The following is a 21,864-nucleotide window of genomic DNA, read 5'->3' as shown; positions in this document are numbered from 1 at the left end:
CAGGCAAAATCATGGGGAATGCAGAAATAACAGAGTCATTGAACAAATATTGTGTGTCTGTCTTCACAGTAGAAGATACAAATTTCATACCAGAAATAGATGATATTCTGGGGGTTAAAAAGAGGAAATAAAGGAAATTCATATCAGCAAACAAAAGGTGTTAGAGAAACTTGAGGAACTAAAACTTGACAAATCCCTGGGACCTGTTGGCCTACACTCAAGGGTTCTAAAAGAGATAGCTGCAGAGATGGATGTGCTGCTATGGTTTTCCAAAATTCTTTATATTCAGAAACAGTCCCATTAGATTGGACGTTGACAAATGTTACATCTTTTTCAAGAAAGGAGGGAAAGAAAGAAGTAAACTACAGGCCAGTTAGCCTAATATCAGTTGTTAGGATCTATTATTAAGGATGTCTTAACAATGTACTTAGAAAAGAATAGTAAGATTAGAACAAGTCAACATGTTTTTCCTAAAGGGGAATCATGTTTGACAAGTTATTAGTTTTTTGAGAATGTAACTAGTAGGGTAGATAAAGGGGAACCAGTTGATGTAGTATATCTGGATTTCCAAAAGGCATTCAACAAGGTGCCACGCACAACTTAAGTAGGCATGAAGGCTCATGGAGTTGAGGGCAATATATTAACAGAGGATTTGATCATGGATAGGAAGCAAAGAACAAGCATAAACAGGGCTTTTTCAAGTTGGCAGGCAGGGGATAATGGGAGTGCAGCAAGGATCAGTGCTGGGGCCGCAAGCTATTTAATAATCTATATTAATGACTTAGATGAAGAGTCAGAAAGTAATGTATCAAAGTTTGCTGATGATACCAAGCTTGGTGGGAAGATAAGCTCTGGACACAGAGGGGCTGCAAAGAGACAAAGACAGGTTAAGTGAGCAGGCAAAAAGATGGCAAATGGAGTATAATATGGGGAAATGTGAATTTGTTCACTTTGGTCCTAAGAGTAGAAAAGCAGAATATTTTTTATAAGGTGAGAAACTTGTAAGTGTTGATGTTCAAAGAGACTTGAGTGAGCTTGTACAAAGAACGCAGAAAGTTAGCAGGCAGGTGCAGCAAGCAATTAGGAGGGCAAAGGGACTGGAACAAGAATAAAGAAATCTTGCTACAATTGTACAGGGTTTTGGTGAGACCACATCTGGAATACTGCGTGCAGTTTTGAAAGAATATATCTGCATTGGAAGCAGTACAGCAGAGGTTCGCTAGATTGGTCCCTGAGATGAGAGGGTTGTCCTATGACAAGAGGCTAAGTAAATTGGGCTTATATTCTCTGGAGTTTAGAAGAGAGGCAATCTCATTGAAATCTACAAAATTCTGAGGGGACTTGGTAGGGTAGATAGAGAGGTTGTTTCCGCCAGTTGGGGAGTCTAAAACACGGGGGCACAGTCCCAGGATAATGAGCCAATAATTTAGGACCGAGATGAGGAGAAATTACTTCACTCAAAGGTTTGTGAATCTTTGGAATTCTCTACTCCCGAGGGTTGTGGATGCTCCATTGTTGAATACATGTAAGGATTTTTGATCTCTCAGGGAACTAAGGGTTATGGGGAGCAGGCGGGAAAACGAAGCCCAAGATCAGCCATGATAATGCTGAATGGCGGAGCAGCTCGACAGGCCATACAATATACCTTTGCTCCTTTTTTTTGTGTTGTATTATGTGGGTCGATGTCATACTTTGTTTTGCAATGCTCCTGGGACATTTCTGTAGGTTAAAGGTGCCATATAAATATAAGCTGTTCTCAAGCCAATTCGGGATAGACAATAATTAAAACAAAAAAACTGCGGATGCTGGAAATCCAAAACAAAAACAGAATTACCTGGAAAAACTCAGCAGGTCTGGCAGCATCGGCGGAGAAGAAAAGAGTTGACGTTTCGAGTCTTCATGACCCTTCGACAGAACTTGAGTTCGAGTCCAGGAAAGAGCTGAAATATAAGCTGGTTTAAGGTGTGTGTGTGGGGGGCGGAGAGATAGAGAGACAGAGAGGTGGAGGGGGTTGGTGTGGTTGTAGGGACAAACAAGCAGTGATAGAAGCAGATCATCAAAAGATGTCAACGACAATAGTACAATAGAACACATAGGTGTTAAAGTTAAAGTTGGTGATATTATCTAAACGAATGTGCTAATTAAGAATGGATGGTAGGGCACTCAAGGTATAGCTCTCGTGGGTTTTTTTTTAATAATGGAAATAGGTGGGAAAAGGAAAATCTTTATAATTTATTGGAAAAAAAAAAGGGGGAAACAGAAAGGGGGTGGGGATGGGGGAGGGAGCTCATGACCTAAAGTTGTTGAATTCAATATTCGGACTATTCAATATTCCTTCCGGACTGAATATTGAATTCAACAACTTTAGGTCATGAGCTCCCTCCCCCATCCCCACCCCCTTTCTGTTTCCCCCTTCTTTTTTTTTCCCAATAAATTATAAAGATTTTCCTTTTCCCACCTATTTCCATTATTAAAAAAAACCCACGAGAGCTATACCTTGAGTGCCCTACCATCCATTCTTAATTAGCACATTCGTTTAGATAATATCACCAACTTTAACTTTAACACCTATGTGTTCTATTGTACTATTGTCGTTGACATCTTTTGATGATCTGCTTCTATCACTGCTTGTTTGTCCCTACAACCACACCAACCCCCTCCACCTCTCTGTCTCTCTATCTCTCCGCCCCCCACACACACACCTTAAACCAGCTTATATTTCAGCTCTTTCCTGGACTCGAACTCAAGTTCTGTCGAAGGGTCATGAGGCCTCGAAACGTCAACTCTTTTCTTCTCCGCCGATGCTGCCAGACCTGCTGAGTTTTTCCAGGTAATTCTGTTTTTGTTAGGGATAGGCAATGTTTGCCTTGCTGGCAATGAAGATAATGAACAGCCCATGAATTAATAAAAAAAACAAGCTGCAAACATTGCCCTTCTAAACTAAGACAGGTTTATCAACAGATCTCATATTGTGAGAGGAACCAATGAACCATTAAAGATGCACCATTAAAATCTGCTTCATGCACTGACCCTTACACACACAGGAAACTTTGCTGTAGACACAGAATCTGCTGTCTAGTAGCACTGTGGTCTTAATATTTTTTTCTATCAAGAAAAAGTTACTTGACTTTCTTTTTTAAAAAAGGGCTGAGTCTCATTTCTTAATTAATGTGACCACTATTTTAAAAAATCTTATAATGCTCCAAATGGTAATATTTACTTTTTACATCAACACTACGTATCCATATACTAACATACACAACAGAAAACATTAAGTCAAAGCTTTAAAACAGATAGAACTTTGAACCATAGTTTTGTTTTAAATAAATGTGGGTATTATCAGTGCTACAAAAACATTTCCTTACTTCAGGATCCAATTTTCACCATCAAGCACCCTGCTTGTACATTTTGTAAACCCAGGTCTCAGGCAAAAGCATTTATTACCACCCTGCCCTAATGTTTTAACCTCATTAAATGATTACCATACTCCAACAATGATTCTGCTCCGCTTCCCATATAAACCATACTACAACTTCTCAACAATACTGCCTTTTTAATGCATTCCATACACTGATACCTGTCTAACAGAAAAAGAGTTGACACTATCCAACTTCATTTCACGTGAGTCATAAATGTAGCACATAAGGAAAATTTATCAGATGGATAGATGGGTCTCAGCTCAGAGGATACACATCTTCTAACCCGCCGCACCTTGCTCCAATAGGTTTATAGTATTTACAACAAAGTCAATAGTAAGCTACAACTCTTTTGATTGTGACCCACTTTAAATTCATCTTGCCCCACTTTTAACAGCTGCATGCTTAGTTTCTAATTTTAAATGTTGCATGGTGCCAGATAAATATATTGCTGATGCTACAACAGAATTTCAGTGTACCAATGCATAAAATTCTAAATCCAGGGATCTATATAATCCTGATCTAAATATAAAAGCTTCCAACTCTTTCAGCACATTCAAAAACTGCTTTGGTTCAAAAAGATTTACTTTAAGACTATTTTTAAGTAGTTACAATATATTTTAATTAGTGAAGGGCCAAATAAGATTTGAAAACAAATCCACAGAATAAGAAATCCCAAAAGTAGACTCCTCCAATGACTCAGTAGATAAAAGCACCACCTAGTGTAACACTGTAAAAGACAAAGATGCTGCACATTAAGGATAAGATTCTCAGTCTGTGCCAGGATAGCTAAAGCATCCAATGAGGTGCTGCATTCACCTCAACAACTCTGGGTTGAGTTAAGACTGGTGGAGAAAATCAGGCGAACAGGAATTCTACTCCTGAAAATTATCCAGTGACTCATACTGTGAAGTCTACATGTTTAAATACTGGACAAGGTCAGGATGTGTTTTGGTTGCAATGCCACCAACACTCAAATAGTTGCCAACACTCATATTATGAATGGTTACTTGGGCAAAATACCAAAAGGCTGATGTCCATAGAATAATATCCCATAACTAGCACCTACAGAAAAGAATGGAGTGAAAATAAAAGGTAAATAGAAGGGGTGCAGTAATAACAGTGTAGGTACAGTCTAATATCTGGATTCCTGCACCTTTAGAAAATTAAAATTCCATGACTTTCCCGTGTTTAAGAAGAATTTTTCAGTGGGTCTCATGCAAAAGATCTGAGCAAGTAGGTCTCAACAATAGCCTTGCAGCATCATTTTAGATGTCATCTCCTCCACCAGGTGCTTGTTCCTGTTCTGACTTACCTTGTTTACTGTGCTCCAGTTCTGGAGAAAGCACCCAGAGTCCTCCACCTCCACAACAACAAAATCTGCAACTGACACCACCAAACACACCTCTCCTAACACGAGGCAAGCAAGAAAGGAAGGACTGGGGAATCTGGCGCATACTACTTGGCCAATGACTGCTGTTGCTCTGGCAGTGTCCAAAGCAACCAGCCAGTGATAGCAACGGACGGGATCAGGCAAGAGAGAACAAAACCTGTACTGGATTCCAGACATGCAAAGCAAAACAAATGATTACAGAGAGGGCAAAATGGACATCAGAAAAATGCTGGAAAAGGTTGGAATTCCGCCCAAAGTCAGAAAAGTCTGATCCCTGCCTTTATAAAATTCCATGGCTTTTCAATGACTTGGGGCCTTTTCCAGAAATTTCCATGGCTTTTGTCATTTACAAATCCCACGACTTTTCCATGTTTTCCATAACCCGTAGGAATCCTGTAATATTCACCCATCAAGATTCAACACTATTTGAACTCTTAACCTGATGGACCAGCAACATGCTGAAAATCTACCTCCTTAACTTCTCTAGATTTAAAGTTGCCACTCAAAGCCAATGTATGCATTTTTCCATCTTTATTCTGCCAAACTGAGCACCCCATGGAAACTACAGCACTTTAGCTTGATAAGGGCAAACTGTGTCCACATTACAACGCATAATTGAATGATGGAAATCTAATTCCGGTCTTCAAGTTGTACACTGCCCATAATCTTGCTGGGCCAGAAAGCATCTGCGCTTCTAGGAGTTCAAAGATATTTTCAAACAATGTACGCACACACTATACATAAATGTTCTACACAAGACACCACCATGGGAAATCCACAACTTGCTTTGACATCCAAGACAGCTGTCACAACAAAATAACCTTAAACCATTCTTAAAAAAAGGACTGAATCAATGTTTTTATTTTAATGACCAGGGGTCTGGGGAGCAATCATAATTTGCAGTATAGGATGCTAGCTTTTCTTTTAAAGAAACAGGAGTTTTGAACAGATATTTAGGCTTCTGCTAAAACCACTTCATTCAAGTGGGCATAACAATGAATATAGTTGGAGATCTTAACTTCTAAAAATGCAGGAGGCCATCTTCTTTCAAAGATGCTATGATGTTTTCTTTAAATTTACTGGTACTGGGAAATTCAGTTTTGTCTATTACTTACAAGCATGCACCGCAGATGTAGTCATGTAATTTTCATATTGGAATTCTCACAATTGCAACCACTGTCATAAATGACTAAAATAGTCCTGGTTTGTGTGTCTAAACTAAGGTTAGGGCAGAAAGACAGATTATCCCTTGTTACTGGAAGTAATCTAACTGTTGCAGTTAAGAGATAAATCTTCTACAATTATAGGTAATAATGATTTCAACAAGATCAGATCGCTCGAATGCAATTAGAAGTAACCAGCTAAACCATTAAATATACAGTGAATACCTGTAAAAAGGGAGAATGCTATTGCATTACTATCGTGGATTCGCAACCCATTTTTTCTTGAAATTTGAATATATGTAACAGTATACATATACTACCTCAATATATTGAAATTTCAACCTCAGATGCAGGTTTTATGCAAGTAAATGACTTTACACTTATGTCGAACGACAAACTATAATTGTAAGCGTCCAATATTCGTTTAATTATTCAGAACTTGCCACTTCTAAAAAATATATATATATTCTGATCATTAACACAATTCGTTGCAAAATTACTGTTTTAAAATATAATTTTAGACTAGGCCTGATATTTCAAGCGTACTCGAGGCCTACATTTACCACCAGAAAAATCACTCCACCTCAGAAATGGCGTTTAACAGTCCAAGAGGAAAGGGGAAATATTTCATTTCCAGCTCGTTCAAAGAAACGAAAATTCAATGTTAAGGGTGGGGAGGGAAAGATTCGCCACCTTGATTTGAGGCCAATGACACATCAACCCAATGCAGGCTTTCTGCACAAAAACGGGCGCTTTCCCCTCACACACACAGGCAGATAAGGGGAGCCCGTCAGCCATTTTCCTCCTCACGCAGGCAGCAACCGGCTTTGCCGTCGCCGTCAAAAGCCCTCAGACATGTAAACAGCTTCTTTCGTTATTCACGGCGCTTTCCAGACTTTTCAACCCCTAGCTCAGCCTTTTCAGTTTAACAGTAAAAAAAAATCGCACCCGCTGAGCAACTAAGCTCTCAACCCAACCCCACACACCCTGAATTCAATAAAACAAATTTATAATAACTCGAGAGCCTCGTGCCTTACCAGGAATTAGGTCTCCTTTTCCAGGACTGTAAGCCTGGGTTGCGTAGGGAGGGTGAGTATGAACAGGGGGTGTGGAGGGAAAGGGGGGAGGGGGAAACGACTTTTAATTTTTCTCTCCCTCTTCGTTCTGTTTCTTCTTCCTTTATTTCCCCTTCTTTCTTCCCCCTCTTGTTTTATTCCTTCCTGTCACCCTTTAAATGAATCCACCACCAACCACCAGCCCCGCTCTCACCAGGACCGAGCCACACAATATGGCGGCGGTGCGCGTTAGTAAAAAAAACTGCACAAACAGAGCAGACGCAATGGCCTGCGACGACACCGAGACGCACAAGAGGAAGAAAATAGTGAAGAGCGGGTTAAAAAAGGAGAGAAAATAAATGAAAGGTCTGAAGGGGGTGTCAGTTATTCGGGAATTTTGTCCCGTTCGTTTAAGGCCCGTTTGACTCTGGATCTCGCTTTTCCCCCCAAAAATAATACATTTTAAACCCGAGTCCGCAAAACAAAATTGTCAGTCTTGTTATTGTTAATAAAATATAAGAGCCCTGGTTCTACGTAACCTCCCGGCTACTCGTCTTTGGATCTTTTTAATGTAAGGGAAGGGAAACTGTTGCTGCCATTTTTCCTCTCATTCCATGGCTATTTGCTTTTTCCAACCATCCCATCCCATCCCATCCCGTCTCTCTCCACTCCGACCGCCACCTGAAGCCGCCCTCACTCCCCGGCCGGACATCACCCGTAGCCCCGGATGATGATGTCACCGGGCCACTGGAGGAGGAGGAGAAGGAGGACGACGCGCCAGCGCCAGCGCCACCTATTGATCAAATACAAGATTGCTTCTCAACCTCCTCCCCAACCCTTCTCAAGAACATAAAAGATAAAGAAAGTTGAAGTACACTACTCTTGCATTGGCAAAAATAATTGTACAGATATATATCTGTAAGATTTCTTTCCAGTACATTGTTGAGGCAGACTTTTTGCCACGTTTCGGTGTGTAAAAACAGTCACTCTCTCTTCATGTAAGATCGTCAAAGGGTCCCAGAGCTGCGAATTATGGCTCCACAATGGGGTAAGGAAAAGAGGCAGGCCCCAAGAACTACCTCAACTGGCAGGAAGGTTGAAACTGTGCTGTCTTGCGCTGTTAAGCACATGCTCTGACCAACTGAGCTAACCAGCACACCCCCGCCCAACAAAACTACCATTGCATTTCAAAAAGTAACACACCATGTGAAACACTTGGAAATATTTGGACCATGCAATTAAATTCTTTTCTATCCACTATTCTCATGTGAAGTCATACAGACTCAAAACGTTAACTGTATTCCTCTCCACAGATGCTTCAGATCGGCTGAGTTTTTCCAGCTATTTTTGTTTTTGTTTCAGATTTCCAGGATCCGCAGTATTTTGCTTTTATTCTCAACTTGTGTTTTCTTTTCCCTCTGCTTACATCAAAATGGTGTACACCAGGGCCCCAAAACGGGCATCAGGGCTTCAGATTGGCTGAGAAGCCAAGCCAAATCTTCACAATACAAGAGCTAAATATTTGATTTTTATTTTATACTTTGAAGAAAAGGTACTCTGCTTGAAATTTCTTTCCTTTTGAAGCATTATTGAGGGTTCAGTATAAACAGATTAATGAATTAATTGATTAATAGTGATGGGACTGGACAATGCTTTCTCTGATTGCTCCAAATTGCCCAGAGAAACAGAAAAGGTCTCAGGGCCAAGATGATCTTTTATTGGGGGCACATTTGGGGAAAGGGGCGTATATTCAAACTGACATTTATAATAATAAAGCAAAATTGTCAGGTCAGCGTGAATGTTGCATCAGTACAATGTGGCATCATGCTTTTAGTGAAAGTAGTTTCCTTTCTCTACACCTCAGAAAGAAGAGCGGCGGCCTTGGTAAGTAGGAACTGGTAAGTAAATTAGAAAAGTGTAATATATTTTAAGTTCCCATACTTGGATTTAACTGAGAAGAAAAGTGCAATTATGATAGGGTCAAATAGAAAATACAATTGAGAACCAAGAGGAATACAGAAGGCTCAGAGGGAAGGTGAAAAGCATATTAGAGAAACAAAGATGGATTATGAGAAAAGACTGATAAAGGGGAATCCCAAAGTATTCTATCGGCATATAAATAGTAAAACAGTGGTAAAAGGAGGATTTGGGCCGATTAGGGACCTAAAAGGGAATTTACCCATGGACGAAGGGGCCATGGCTGAAGTATTAAATGAATACTCTGCAACCATCTTTACCAAGGAGATAGATGCTGCCCAGGCCATGGTGACAAATGAGGAAACTCTGTCAATAGAAAGGTTCAAAATTGATAAGGAGGAAGTGTTGAATAGACTGTCAGTACTTAAAGTTGACAAGGCACTGGGACCGGATGCGATGCATCCAAGGATATTGAAGGAAGTGAGAGTAGAAATTGCAGGGGCACTGGCCATAATCTTTCAGTTTCCCCCAGACTCAGGGGTGGTACCAGAAGACTGGAAAATTGCAAACATTACGCCCCTGTTCAAAAAACATTGTTAGGATAAGTCCAGCAATTACAGACCAGTCAGTTTAACTTCAGTGGTGGTCAAGATTCCAGAAACAATTATTTGGAATAGAGTTAGTAGTCACATGGAAAAATATGGGTTGATAAGGAAGAGCCAGCATGGATTTCTAAAGAGGAAATCACGTTGAACTAACTTGCTGGAGTTTTTTAAGAGGTAACAGAAAAGGTTGATGAGGGTAATGCTGTTGATGCGGTGTACATGGACTTTGAAAAGGCATTTGACATAGTGCCGTACAACCGACTTGTGGGAAAAGTTATTGCTTGTGGAATAAAAAGGAAAATGGCAATGTGGATACAAAATTGGCTGAAAAATAGGAAGCAGAGAATGATGGTCAATGGATGTTTCTCGGGCTAGAGGAAGGTTTGTAGTGGAGTTCCCCAGGGATCGGTATTGGGACCCTTGCTTTTCCTGATATATATTAATGATCTAGATTTAAGTGTGCAGGGGACAGTTTCAAAGTTTGCGGATGATACAAAGCTTGGGAGAGTTGTGAACTGCGAGGAGGAGTGTGTGGAACTTCAAGAGGACATAGACAAGTTGGTGGAGTGGGCAGATAGGTGGCACATGAAGTTCAATATGGAGAAGTGTGAGGTGATGCATTTTGGTAGAAAGAACATGGACAGACAATATAAGATAAGGGGTGAAATTTGAAGCAAGGTGCAGGAGCAGAAAGACTTGGTTGTATAAGTACATAGATCATTGAAGGTGACAGAACAGGTGGAGAGAGCAGTTAATAAAGCAGATAGTGTCATGTGCTTTATTAATAGAGGCATAGAATACAAGAGCAGGGAGGTTATGCTGGATTTATATAAGATCGTCATTTGACCTCAACTGGAATATTGTGTACAGTTCTGGGAACCATATTACAGGAAGGATGTGAACAAATTGGACAGAGTGCAGGAAAGGTTTACAAAAATGGTCCCAGGGATGAGAAACTTCAGCTATGAGGATAGATTGGAGAAGCTGGGGCTGTTTTCCTTGGAGAGGAGAAGGTTTTCAAAATCATGAGGGGGCTGGACAGAGTAGATGGGAAAAGCTGTTCCCACTCGTAAAAGGATCAAGAATGAGACGGCACAGATTTAAAGTGACTTACAAAAGAAGCAAATGTGACGAGAGAAAAAAACGTTTTCACACAACGAGTGGTTCGGGTCTAGAATGCACTGTCTGGAAGCATGGTGGAGGCAGGCTCAATTGAGGCATTCAAGAGGGCATTATATGATTATTTGAATAGAAACAAGGTGCAGGGATTTGTGGAAAAGGCAGGGCAATGGCACTAGGTCAAAATGCTCATTCGAGAGCTGGTGCAGACACAATGGGTCGAATAACCTCCTTCTGTGCCATTAAGATTCTGTGATGTATTGTGTCAGAAAATCATGTATGGTCAGACTTAGAAAGAATATTCCTTTGAGAATGAATTACAAATTTACTGACTTAAAGATGTGTTTTGTTGTGATTATACAGCAACAACTTAAATTTGTAATGTAACAAAACATCTCAACGTGCTTCACAAGAGCGTTACAGAACAAAATATGACCCTGAGCCACAAAAGGAAATATTAGGTCTGATGACCAAAAGCTTGAGCAAAGAGGTAGGTTTTAAGGAGTGTCTGAAAAGAGGGGGAGCAAGGTAAAGAGGCAGAGAGGTGCAGGGAGGGAATTACAGATCTTAGGGCCTAGGCAACTGAAGGCGCAGAGGAGATTTCAGAGATGGGGAGGGGCAAGGCCATGGAGGAATTTGAAAACAAGGATGAGAATTTTAAAATCAAGACATTGCTTCACAGGTAGCCAATGTTGGTCAGCTGAACTTCCAGAAGGAATTTGACAAGGTGTCACATCAAAGTTTACTTGCAAAATAAGGGCTCATGGTATAGGGGGTAACATATTATCATGGATAGAAGATTGGTTAGCTAACAGGAAGCAAAGATTAGGGATAAATGAGTCTTTTTCGGGTTGGCAAAATGTGACAACTGAAGTGCCACAGGGATAAGTACTGTATCAATGACATGGATGGAGGGACTGAATGTATGGTTACTAAGTTTGCTGCTGACAGAAAGATAGGTAGGAAAGTAAGTTGTCAAGACGAATAAGGTGTCTGCAAAGGGACTCAGATAGGTTAAATGAGTGGACAAAAGTTTGGCAGATGGAGTATAATGGGAAAATGTGAACTTGCCTGTTTTGGCAAGAAGAATAGATTATTTAAGTGGGAGAAATTGCCGAACCCTGCAGTACAGAGTGTTACTGATAGTAGGGAGTTTAATTTAAACAGCCCTGATTTCTGCACTCACCACCCGTCCATAAACAGAAAGGTGTTTTGATTTTGATTTCCCCCTTTATCAGAGGTGACGTATTTCCCACCCTTCAGTCTTGGTGTGAGCCAGTTTCTATTAATAACCCCACAGCAAACTCAAGATAGGGTAAAGTCAGAGGATTAGTTTATGCATACATATTCAAACATGAGAGGAGGTTCGCAACATGGCCCCCTTTTCACTCATGCAATAAAAGAGGGGGGACAGAGAAAGAAAGGTTTACAGGGCCAAGACCACAGAGTAAAGAATGATTGTTTCACATTGGTCTAGAGTCCAGAATCAATAGTCCAACGACGTATTCTTCCTCAGAGGTCAGCAGGCTGAAAACTGATGCTGGGTCACTTTTCCAGTAGAATTGACTTTCATGATGAGATAGGCACACAGAGATGAATTAGTCTTGTCGGCGACAGTATAGAAGTCCATAAGTCCTGGCTGAAACAGTGTAAATGGGGGCTAGGCATTTAAACCTGGACCAAGGCCTTGTTCTGAACTGCTGCTTGCTAGGTGGAAGATGATAGACTGCCTTGCAGATCAGCAAGATAGTATTACTGGTTTTCCCAGCTAGGGGATCATGTCACATGACTCCCACCTTCGCTTTGACAAAGGGTATATATTCCCATGTCTGTGTTCCTGAGGTTGTTAATGTTCCAAACATTAAGAATTTGAAAGGGGATTGCTGGGTCCTTTGTCCTAGCAGACTAGGAGACTCCGGTGGCCAGGACTGGCTTATGAAATGTAGCTGGCCTTTGTATCATTCCCTCTGAATTTGGTCTCTCCAGCCCACAGGGTTGTTAGTGTCTCTTCAGGGATAACAAGGTTTCAGCTTCTCTGGTACTGCCAGAAAGTTCCTTTTTTTCACGGTCACTGGTACACATGGCTTCAGTCATTTTAAAGTCATTGTCTAGTTTTTAAAATTTTAGGAAGTAGCCGTGATGCATATATATATATATATATATATATTTCATAAAAATATAGCATAAGGTCTTAGCTCCGTTACATCCCTCATGACCTTGGAGGGGGAAAAAACAATTCTATTTCATTATTTTTGTTTTTATGTGGTCTTATGAAGGAAGAATAGGAAGCGAACAAGTATACATGCATTCTCTCATTCACACTGGCACATCAAACACACAACTATCGGGGCAATGGCAGTTCCCCGCTACATTTTCTTTTTGAGGTTTAAACCTGGGTCAATGCATCAGCAAAGACACTGTCCGGTCCTGGAATGGAAGGTTTATGTGGGAAGTCTATTCATGGTTAGAGTTCTGAATTCCCTCTGTTGGTGATCAGGCATACGCAGAGTCATTGGTTTCTGAACTCTGCCTGTCCAACTCCTGATTAAGTGTCCTCCAAAGGGACTGGGAGTTTTACAGGGTGGTTCTCACTTAGGGGGCGAGCAAAGGTTAAGCTGCCCTGAGCTATATACAGGGATTCCCCTGAGAGCATCTCAGTCTGAGAATGCCAGGTCCTTTGATCATAGGCTGAGCTACTCTTGTCCAGCTTCACTCCTGTCTGTCCACTTTGGTAACCTGTGGGTTCAGCTTTTCAAACCCAGGGACTCTGGTTAGGCCGATTGTCAGGAGATTGTGTGTTTTAATGGGACTTTGGCCTCTCTCAGGGATTTTGGTTAAGTGTCTGGTTTGGGCACAAGCACAACTAGCGTGTTCGAGCTCTGTTGCTATTGCTTTAGGTTGGCACGGCAACAGGGGGGCCCTCGCTCCTGAACTTGGCCAGCCTTTCTGGGCCTGGATGATAGGAAGATGGCCTTCTGAAAGGGGCATCTCCTGCATCCATACTGAGTGCTGTAGCCTGGAGGGTTGTTATTGATTATTTTAAAGGTGATGGGTAATCCTGTCGGGTTGCTTTGCAAGTCAACATTAAGATGGGGGAGCATGGGGTCCAATCTGGTTGGGGTCCCTCTGCTGGTCAGATGGGTGGTATTCTGTGTCTTATGGGACATTACTACCCTCTGGTGGATGGTCAGCTCTTGCTGTACCTCTTGGTGGCTTTTCAACTAAATGAAGCATCATCCTTACACTTTCTGGGTCAATTTGGGAACTTTTCTGACCCCCATTTTAATTCGCCATAAAGCTGTCAGCTAAACTAATCATTGGCTTCCTCGCTAGGGCCTTTGGATTTGAAGGGGGAGCTCTCCTAATGTTCCATGTCCCCTGGAGCATTCCTGCCGTCAAGTGGAGTATCTCCAGCGACACTCATTTGTGGCTTATCAACTGGGTAAGGCATTTCATTCCCTATCTGCTTGTCTGTTGGGGGACTCCCTTTGTCCCTATTCAATATCAGAAAAAAGGTTTCTGCCAACCATACTTCCAGCAATTCTTAACCTTTTCCTTTCCGGACTTAACAACCTGCCTTCCTTCAGGCTCTTTGGCAACGTGGGGTATCACCTTCACTATCTCTTTACCTGCTCTGGGACTTCTCTGGTTCCTATTTCATTCTGGGATACTCTGTGAAAATATTTTAGATTCTAGTGGCCTTTCCTGGATCTCTTTTAACTTTACTTGCCTGGCTTCGGCCTTGCTGCATTCGAGCAGCCCTCGCTCAAAGTTCATGGGTGCTATTTCACCCTTTTGGGCCTTTCTTTTCTTTTGTTGGCTAACACCTTGCTGCCAGCCAAATGGTTCCAAAGGAGAAAATAGATTCCTGTTACTGGTAGTTCAGGGACATTTCCTACTGTAACAGGGTCTGAAACAAGGTCATATTCTAGGTAGATCTTATGGAAGGGTGCAAACACAGATCCTCCTCTCATTCCACTGATCAGGGCTTTGGCCTTGAGGGAGAACTCGGGTATGGAGAGGGGGGCGGTGGGTAGATTTAAGTTTCCCTCCAACATTAGGGATTGAGTAGCCCCTGTGTCCCGGAGCAGTACAACGGACTTGCTCACATTTTGGGACAGGTAGAGAGACACTGTTCCTGAAAGGAAAAAACTCTGGAAGCTCTCTGGGAGTTTATCCGGCTCAGCCACACATTGTGCTATGGCCCCCACAAGGGATAAACTTTGGTAGGGAGAGTCTCTGTCTGCTCTCCTGCACTACCCATTGGGAGATTCTTCGGGGGACTACGTTAGGCTAACTAGCTTTCCTCACAATCTCCAGCATTCAGATCTGGAATGGCCTATTTTATTGCAGCGAGAACACATTGGTCTCTGGGGATTCTCCTTTCGGGCTGTAGAGGGGCTTCTCGCACCTTCCTTTGGGCTTTCCTATCTAGATCGCCTTGCTTCTCCTTCTAATACTCATGGGAATGGTTTGGAAAGGGTCTGCCTGAGTTTCCAGGTCTGTGGGTGAGATCATAGCTGTCTGCTGTCTGGGTGAGTGCTGCATCCCTGGCTGTGAGGATTCTCTGCTCCTCTAAGTGCATTCATAGGTTGAAGGGTAAGCATTTTTAAAATTCCTCCAACAATACCAACTCATGCAACCCCTCATAGGTGCATGGGATTCTTAGGGATCTTATCCTTAGTCAAACATAATTCACTTCAGGGGTTCAGACTTTATGTAGGTTTGTCTGGGCTTCTTATCAGCATTCAGAATTGCTGGTGATATGCCTCTGGGACTAACTCATAGGCACTTAGGATGGCAGGCTTAGTCTGCTCATAATTCAGCGGCACATCAGGAGGCAGCATGGAGTAGACCTTTTGGGCTGTCCCTGACAGCTGCCTCAAATTAAAAATGTCCAGATCTAATAGCCATTTTAGCTGTCCTACTATTATCTCAAAAGTGGAAAAAAATGATTCCACATCACTCTCTTCAAATTTGGGAATGACTCTAGCATGCTTGAGGGCCTCAAAGAGTGGTTCAGGGTTAGGGAGATAGGGGCTGCTACCAAGTAGAGAGAAATTCTCTCTTGCAGCTTCCAATTATCTGGTCTCTCTTGCCCTTTGAGCTGCAAGTTCCATTTCCAATTCTCGGAGCTCGAACTCTTCTCTCTCATTTCCCTTTCTTGTTCCTTCTCCTTAAATTCTAGCTGTATTCTGAGCTTTTCCAGCTCAAATTGGGCTAGGGGAAGGGATTCGGAGTCATGGTTGAATTCTACATCTGACTGGTAACATGAGATCTAAATGTTCCATCAACAACTTGATCAGTTCACTTCTCTTCACTTTACTAGGCAATTTTAACTGTATCTCCCTCGCTACAGCTTTCAGTTGTTCTGTGCTAAGGGCTGCCAAAGTTTCACTTCAAATTTCCTTGCTGGACAGACATCTGGGCACCAAAGGTTTCCATTTTCTTAGTGTTAGGGAAAAGGAATTTGCTGTGGTAAGTTACTTGTGTTTTAATATTTATCCAGTCACCGAGTTTTCCTCTTTTGGCTTCCAATTGACTCTTTTATATCATATTTGCTTGGACTCTGGTCAAATTCAAATTGGGTCATCCCAGACTTCAGCTCCCAATTTCTGTTACGGACAGGAGGGGGTTTAATTTAAACAGCTCTGATTGCTCCTCTCACCATCAATAAAAAAGTGTTTTGATTTTGATTTCCCCCTTTATAAACGGTGGTGAATTTCCCAACCCCTCAGTTCTGGTGCGAGCCTTTTTCTATTAATAGCCCCACAGCAAACTCGAGACAGGGTAAACTCAGAGGATTAGTTTATTTGCAAACACTCAAACATGAGAGGAGAGTTGCTACATAACCTCCTTTTCACTCATACGATAAAAGAGTGGGGATAGAGAAAGAAAGAAATACAGGGCAAAGACCACAGAGTAAAGAATGATTGTTTCACTTGAGTCCAGAGTCCAGAATCAATAGTCCAATGGTGTATTCCTTCACAGAGGTCAACAGGTTGAAAACTGATGCTGAATAATTCACTTTTCCAGTAGAGTTGGTTTCTATGATGAGATAGGTATGCAGAGATGAATTAGTCTTGTAGACGATGGTATAGAAGTTCAGAAGTCCCAGATGAAACAGTGTAGATGGGGGCCAGGCATTCAAACTAGGATGGAGCCTTGTTCTGGGCTTCTGATTACCAAATGGAAGATGGCAGACTGCCTCGAAGTTCATCAGGACAGTATAACTGGTTCTCCCATCTAGGGGTTCACGTCACATAACTCTTACCTCTCCACTTTGGCTTTTACAGAGGGTATATGTTCCTTTGTCTGGTTCATGAGGTTGTTAATGTTTCAACCATTATAAATTTGAAAGGAGATTGCAGAGTCCTTTGTCCTAGCAGATTAAGAGACTCCGGTGACCATGCCTGGCTTTTGAAAAGTAGATGGCCTTTGTATCATTCCCTTTGAATTTGGTCTCTTAGCTCCATTACGTCCTGCTACATGAATCATGTACAATCAATGAAGTTAGTATGCAGGTACAGCAAGTGATTAGGAAGGCAAATGTTTTTAATTTACTCTTTCACGGGGTGTGGGCATCGCTGCCATAGCCAGCATTTGTTGTCCATTTCTAATTGGCCTTGAACTGAGTGGCTTGCTTGGCCATTTACGGGTCAACCACATTGCTGTGTGTCTAGAGTCATATGTAGGCCAGACCAGGTAAGGATGACAGATTTCTTTAGTGAACCAGATGGGTTTTCATGACAATTGATGATATTTCGTGGCCACTATTATTGATACTAGTTTTCAATTCCAGATTTTAATTAATTTAATTCAAATTCTACCAGCTGCCATTGTAGGATTTGAACCTATGTACCCAGAGCATAACCTGGGCTTCTGGATTACTAGTTCAGTGACATTACCATCTCCCCTCAAATGGAATGTTGTCGCTTATTGCAGCGGGCATGGAATATAAAATTAGTTTGCTACAGTTGTATAGGCCCTTAGTGAGACCACATCAAGAGTACTGTGTACAGTTTTGGTCTCCTTATTTAAGGAAGGGTGTAAATATGTTTGAAGCAGTTCAGAAAAGGTACATTCAACTGATACCTGATGGGCGGGGAGGGGACATTATTTTATGATAAAAGGTTGGACAGGCTGGGCTTGTATCCATTGGAGTTTAGAAGATTGAGAGATGATCTGATTGAAACACAAAATTCTGAGGGGGCTTGACATGGTGGATGCTGAAAGGATGTTTCCCCTTGTGGGAGAGACCAGAACTAGGGGACACAGCTTAAAAATAGGGTGTCTCCCATTTAATTTGGAGATGAGAAGAAATTTTTTTCTCCCAGAGGGTCATGAATCTTTGCAACTCTCTTCTCCAGAGAGCAGTAAAGGGAAGGTCAATTAATATTTTTGAGGCAGAGGTAGATTGATTCCTGACTAACAAGGGAACCAAAGATTATTGGGGATAGGTGGAATGTGGAGTTGAGGCCAAAATCAGATCAGCCCTGATCTTATTGAATGGCAGAGCATGTTTGAGGGGCCAAATGGCCTACTCCTGCTCTTAATTCATATGTTCCTATGCTCGAATTCAGGAAATAGGTGAACAGGACTTTGTGCGAGTTAAGAAACAGGCAGCAGAATTTTGGATGATGGGCTGCATATTCAAACAGAAAGCTAACATAGAAATAATAAAGTAAAATTGTCAGGTCAGCAGTAATTTTGTTTACAGAAGGTAAATTGTAGGACTCCAGCCAGGAGTGTATTGGAATAGTCAAACCTAAAGATAATAAAGGCATTCATTTGAGTTTCAGCAGTAGATGAATAGCATCAAGTTGGACAATGATATGGAGATTAAAATAGGCAGTCTTAGTGGCAGTGCGCAGATAGGGAGATGGTGGCAACATAATGGTAATGTCACTGGGCTAGCAGACCAGAGACCCAGGCTAATGTTCTGGGAATATGGGTTCAGATCCCACCGAGGCAGTTGGTGGAATGTGAATTCAATTAATAAATCTGGAATATAAAGCTGGTCTCAGTAATGGTGACCATGACAACTATCATTGATTATTGTTAAAAACCCATCTGATTCACTAATGCCCTTTATGGAGACATGGTCTGGCCTACATATGACTCCTGACCCACATCAACGTGGCTGACTCTCAACTGCTCTCTGAAAAGGCCTAGCAAGTCACTCAGTTCAAGGGCAATTAGAGATGGGCAACAAATGCTGGCCTCACCAGTGATGCCCACGTCCCATGAAAGAACAAAAAGTGTGGTCAGAATCTCACCTCAGGATCAAATATGACACCAAAGTTGCGAGCAGTCTGATTTAGTTTCAGACAGTGCCAGGAAGGGGGATGGAGTAGGTAGCTAGGGCCTGGAGTTTGGAGTGGGGACCAAAGACAATGGTCATCCAGTACTTGATGTTGGATAAGCAGTCTGGTAATTTAGCAGCAATGGAGGAGTCGAGAGAGGTGGTGGTGAAGTAGAGCTGGTGTCATCAGCAGACATGTGAAAACTAGCACTTAACTTTTAGATGATATTCCCAATGTTTACCTTTGTCATAGTCACACTGGATATAATTCATGAATTTGATAAGAATCGTTGTGGTCCTGTGACGGGGTGGAAGCCTGACTGAAGGGATTCAAACATGGAGTCCCGGGAAAGATGGACATGGATTTGGGAAGTAACAATACCTTCAAGGACTTTGAAGAACCACAGAAAGAAGTAGCTCGACTCACAAGAAACAGTAATTGTGACAAGAATTTTTTTTTCTTCCTGCGCATGCCGATAACAGGTGGAATGTAACCACAAATTCTAATATTCAATAACAAGGATAACTTTCATTCAATGAGTGTCTTTAACATGGTAAAACATCTCAAGGTGTTTCACTGAAGCATTAACAAAATTGGTACTAAGGAGAAGAAGAAACTAGAAGAACAAGTGACCAAAAGCTTGGTCAAAGAGGTTTAATTCAAATTACCATCATGTTTGAAATAATAAATTATGATCTAAGTATTACACTAGGTAAATGGTAAAGAATGTAGGTTAAAACAATCATATAAAATGAATTTCAAATGTACTGTAAATTATTTTATGTTCTACACGTTGCTTCTTGTATTGGTGCTACTTCTACAGTTTTTAGGGTTGCATTATTTCTCTTGTGTTGGAGTATTCAAGCTTCTTTGTGAAGCTAATTATTGGTGTGACCTATTATTATTCAGTCTTACCTATTTCTTCTATGTTTTATTTAAAACTATAATAACATTGATTGTTTTAATTTGCAATTGAATTATAAGCGTTGCTGGCAAGGCCCATCCCTAACTGCCTTTTTTCTTGCACTCACTTTGTTGCCTCCACTATAGTTAAGGATGGAAAAGATCACAGTGCCTCTCCCTCATAGATACCTAACAGTCCACTTCAATTTTTAATTGGATGTGGTAGGACTATAGAGTTTGGCCAACTTCAAATTAACCTTGAAATATTCTCAACTTTTATCCGACCCTTATGTACATCAAGGGCAGAATTTTCCCCCCATTGAGGGGGGCAGTTGATGGGCTGACGCATGCAGGCGCGCTTCCAATCGGCGCTGCCGATCGGAGATGCAGCACCATTTTACATGGGCGGGCCAATTAAGGCCCGCCCAGCGTGATGTCCACAGGGAAGCGCTATGCACTCGCTATGCGGGCAGAGGGGGAATGCCTAAAATCGAGAGTGCATTCTTTTGCGCATGCACACGAAAGAGCGCACTCATCACCCTGAGGCTAAGTGCAGCCTCAGGGAGATCGGCTCTACTTTCAACAATATTAAAAATAGAAAAAAAAATTCCCTTACATGTCCCCTCATGTGACAATGTCACATGAGCTGCAACATGTTCATAATTTCCATAACAACGTTATTAAAATTTTTAAAACCCTACATGAAATCTCATCCCGCCGGTGGATGAGGTTTCATGTTTTTTCTAGTTGCCGCCGGGGTTCCTGGCCTGCCTGCCAACCTTAAGGTTGTACGGGCAGGTCCTTTAATTGCTTAATTGATCCTGTCAATGGCCTTAATTGGCCATTGACAGGTCGGTGGGCACGCAGCTGATTCAGGCCTTCCTGAAAATTTAAATGGGGTGGGGTGACGTCAGGAGTTCCACCCAACATCATCCTGCGTCATTTTACATGTCGGCAAGCAGGCCCCGCCCCTGCTCGCCAACGGTAAGATCCTGCCCCAAGTTTACCTTCCAGCGACATCACAATTGTAATAAAATAAATATCTCAAAAAGCCAGTGATCCAATTCTTTGGCTCATATGGAGTAGGACTTTTACTCCAATGACTAAGCAAAGATCTTTACGCTACTAAAAATCTCAATAGTTTTTTGCGTCTGTCATGACCAAATATCAAAAATCGGTGGCCTGGAAATCCTAGTTCTAAATTAAAGTAAACCTATGTTAGGCATAATATAGTGACATCAGGTAAACGTATGTTGACAAAAATTAAGAAATTGCTAAGATTCTAAGGATCAAAACAAATTTGCATTAGTCACTACTATGTTAAATAACCAATAGTCTCAAGTCTTTTGCCTTCATTTCCCAATATACTGAATTCTCCCATTTCCATCCTGTAAGGTTATCTGGTGCGGAGTAAAATTAATTCATGATTTTCATCATGACTAGTTTTGACCATCTGCTTCATGAAGCTAATTTAAAATCATCAAAAACAAATAATTAAAAGTCTTGCCTTTAATGCATGGTGCTGCATCATCAATCCCAAATCCTTCAAAAATGATAGGCTGACTTTTCCCTGCGAGTTTCCAAATCCGGCCATCAGGCTCAAATGTGAGTCAGAAGCCCTGCATTGTTGGGGAACAGTCACTTGAGGTGATTTTCCCCAGAGTCGCCAATTAATGGATTGAGAGGAATCTTGCTATTCAATTAAGGACAGCGAGCAGGCTCTTGAGGCTGGAGGCCCAATCAGAGGTCGCCCAGGTTGAAAACAGCAGCAGGATGTCATGGCAGATAAGTGAAGGAGAAGGCGCTTCAACCTGGAGATGCCCTTTCTCCAACCTTTTAAAATTTAAAACAAAAAATTGCTTTAGTGGCCAGGCCACCGGGGCCGGGGAAGGGGGAGGGGGGGGGGGGTGCACAGCGGCGGAGTGTACCCCTCAATAAGGAGGCTCACGGCTGCTACTGCACCAGGTAGACATGGATGGTCTTCAGG

At 41.8% G+C, this 21,864-nt stretch overlaps 1 protein-coding gene across 3 annotated transcripts in view; it reads right to left on the bottom strand.

The window, feature by feature from the left end:
• usp9 (ubiquitin specific peptidase 9) overlaps positions 1-21,864 on the bottom strand; it is a 353,775-nt gene that overhangs the window by 281,032 nt on the left and 50,879 nt on the right. The window contains exon 1 of one of the 3 annotated variants that reach the window (XM_041210979.1): positions 7,010-7,730. The exons of 1 other annotated variant lie outside the window; for it this stretch is intronic. The gene's annotated coding sequence lies outside the window, so the exon portion shown is untranslated. Of the gene's footprint in view, positions 1-7,009; positions 7,731-21,864 lie in introns of those variants that run through there. One more of the 3 variants, XM_041210975.1, reaches the window with a different exon arrangement.

The sequence above is a fragment of the Carcharodon carcharias genome, chromosome 18 (genome assembly GCF_017639515.1).
Source record: "Carcharodon carcharias isolate sCarCar2 chromosome 18, sCarCar2.pri, whole genome shotgun sequence".
Lineage (NCBI taxonomy): Eukaryota > Metazoa > Chordata > Chondrichthyes > Lamniformes > Lamnidae > Carcharodon > Carcharodon carcharias.
Note: the sequence above shows the minus strand (reverse complement) of the source record. Positions and strands in the feature narration are given on the sequence as shown.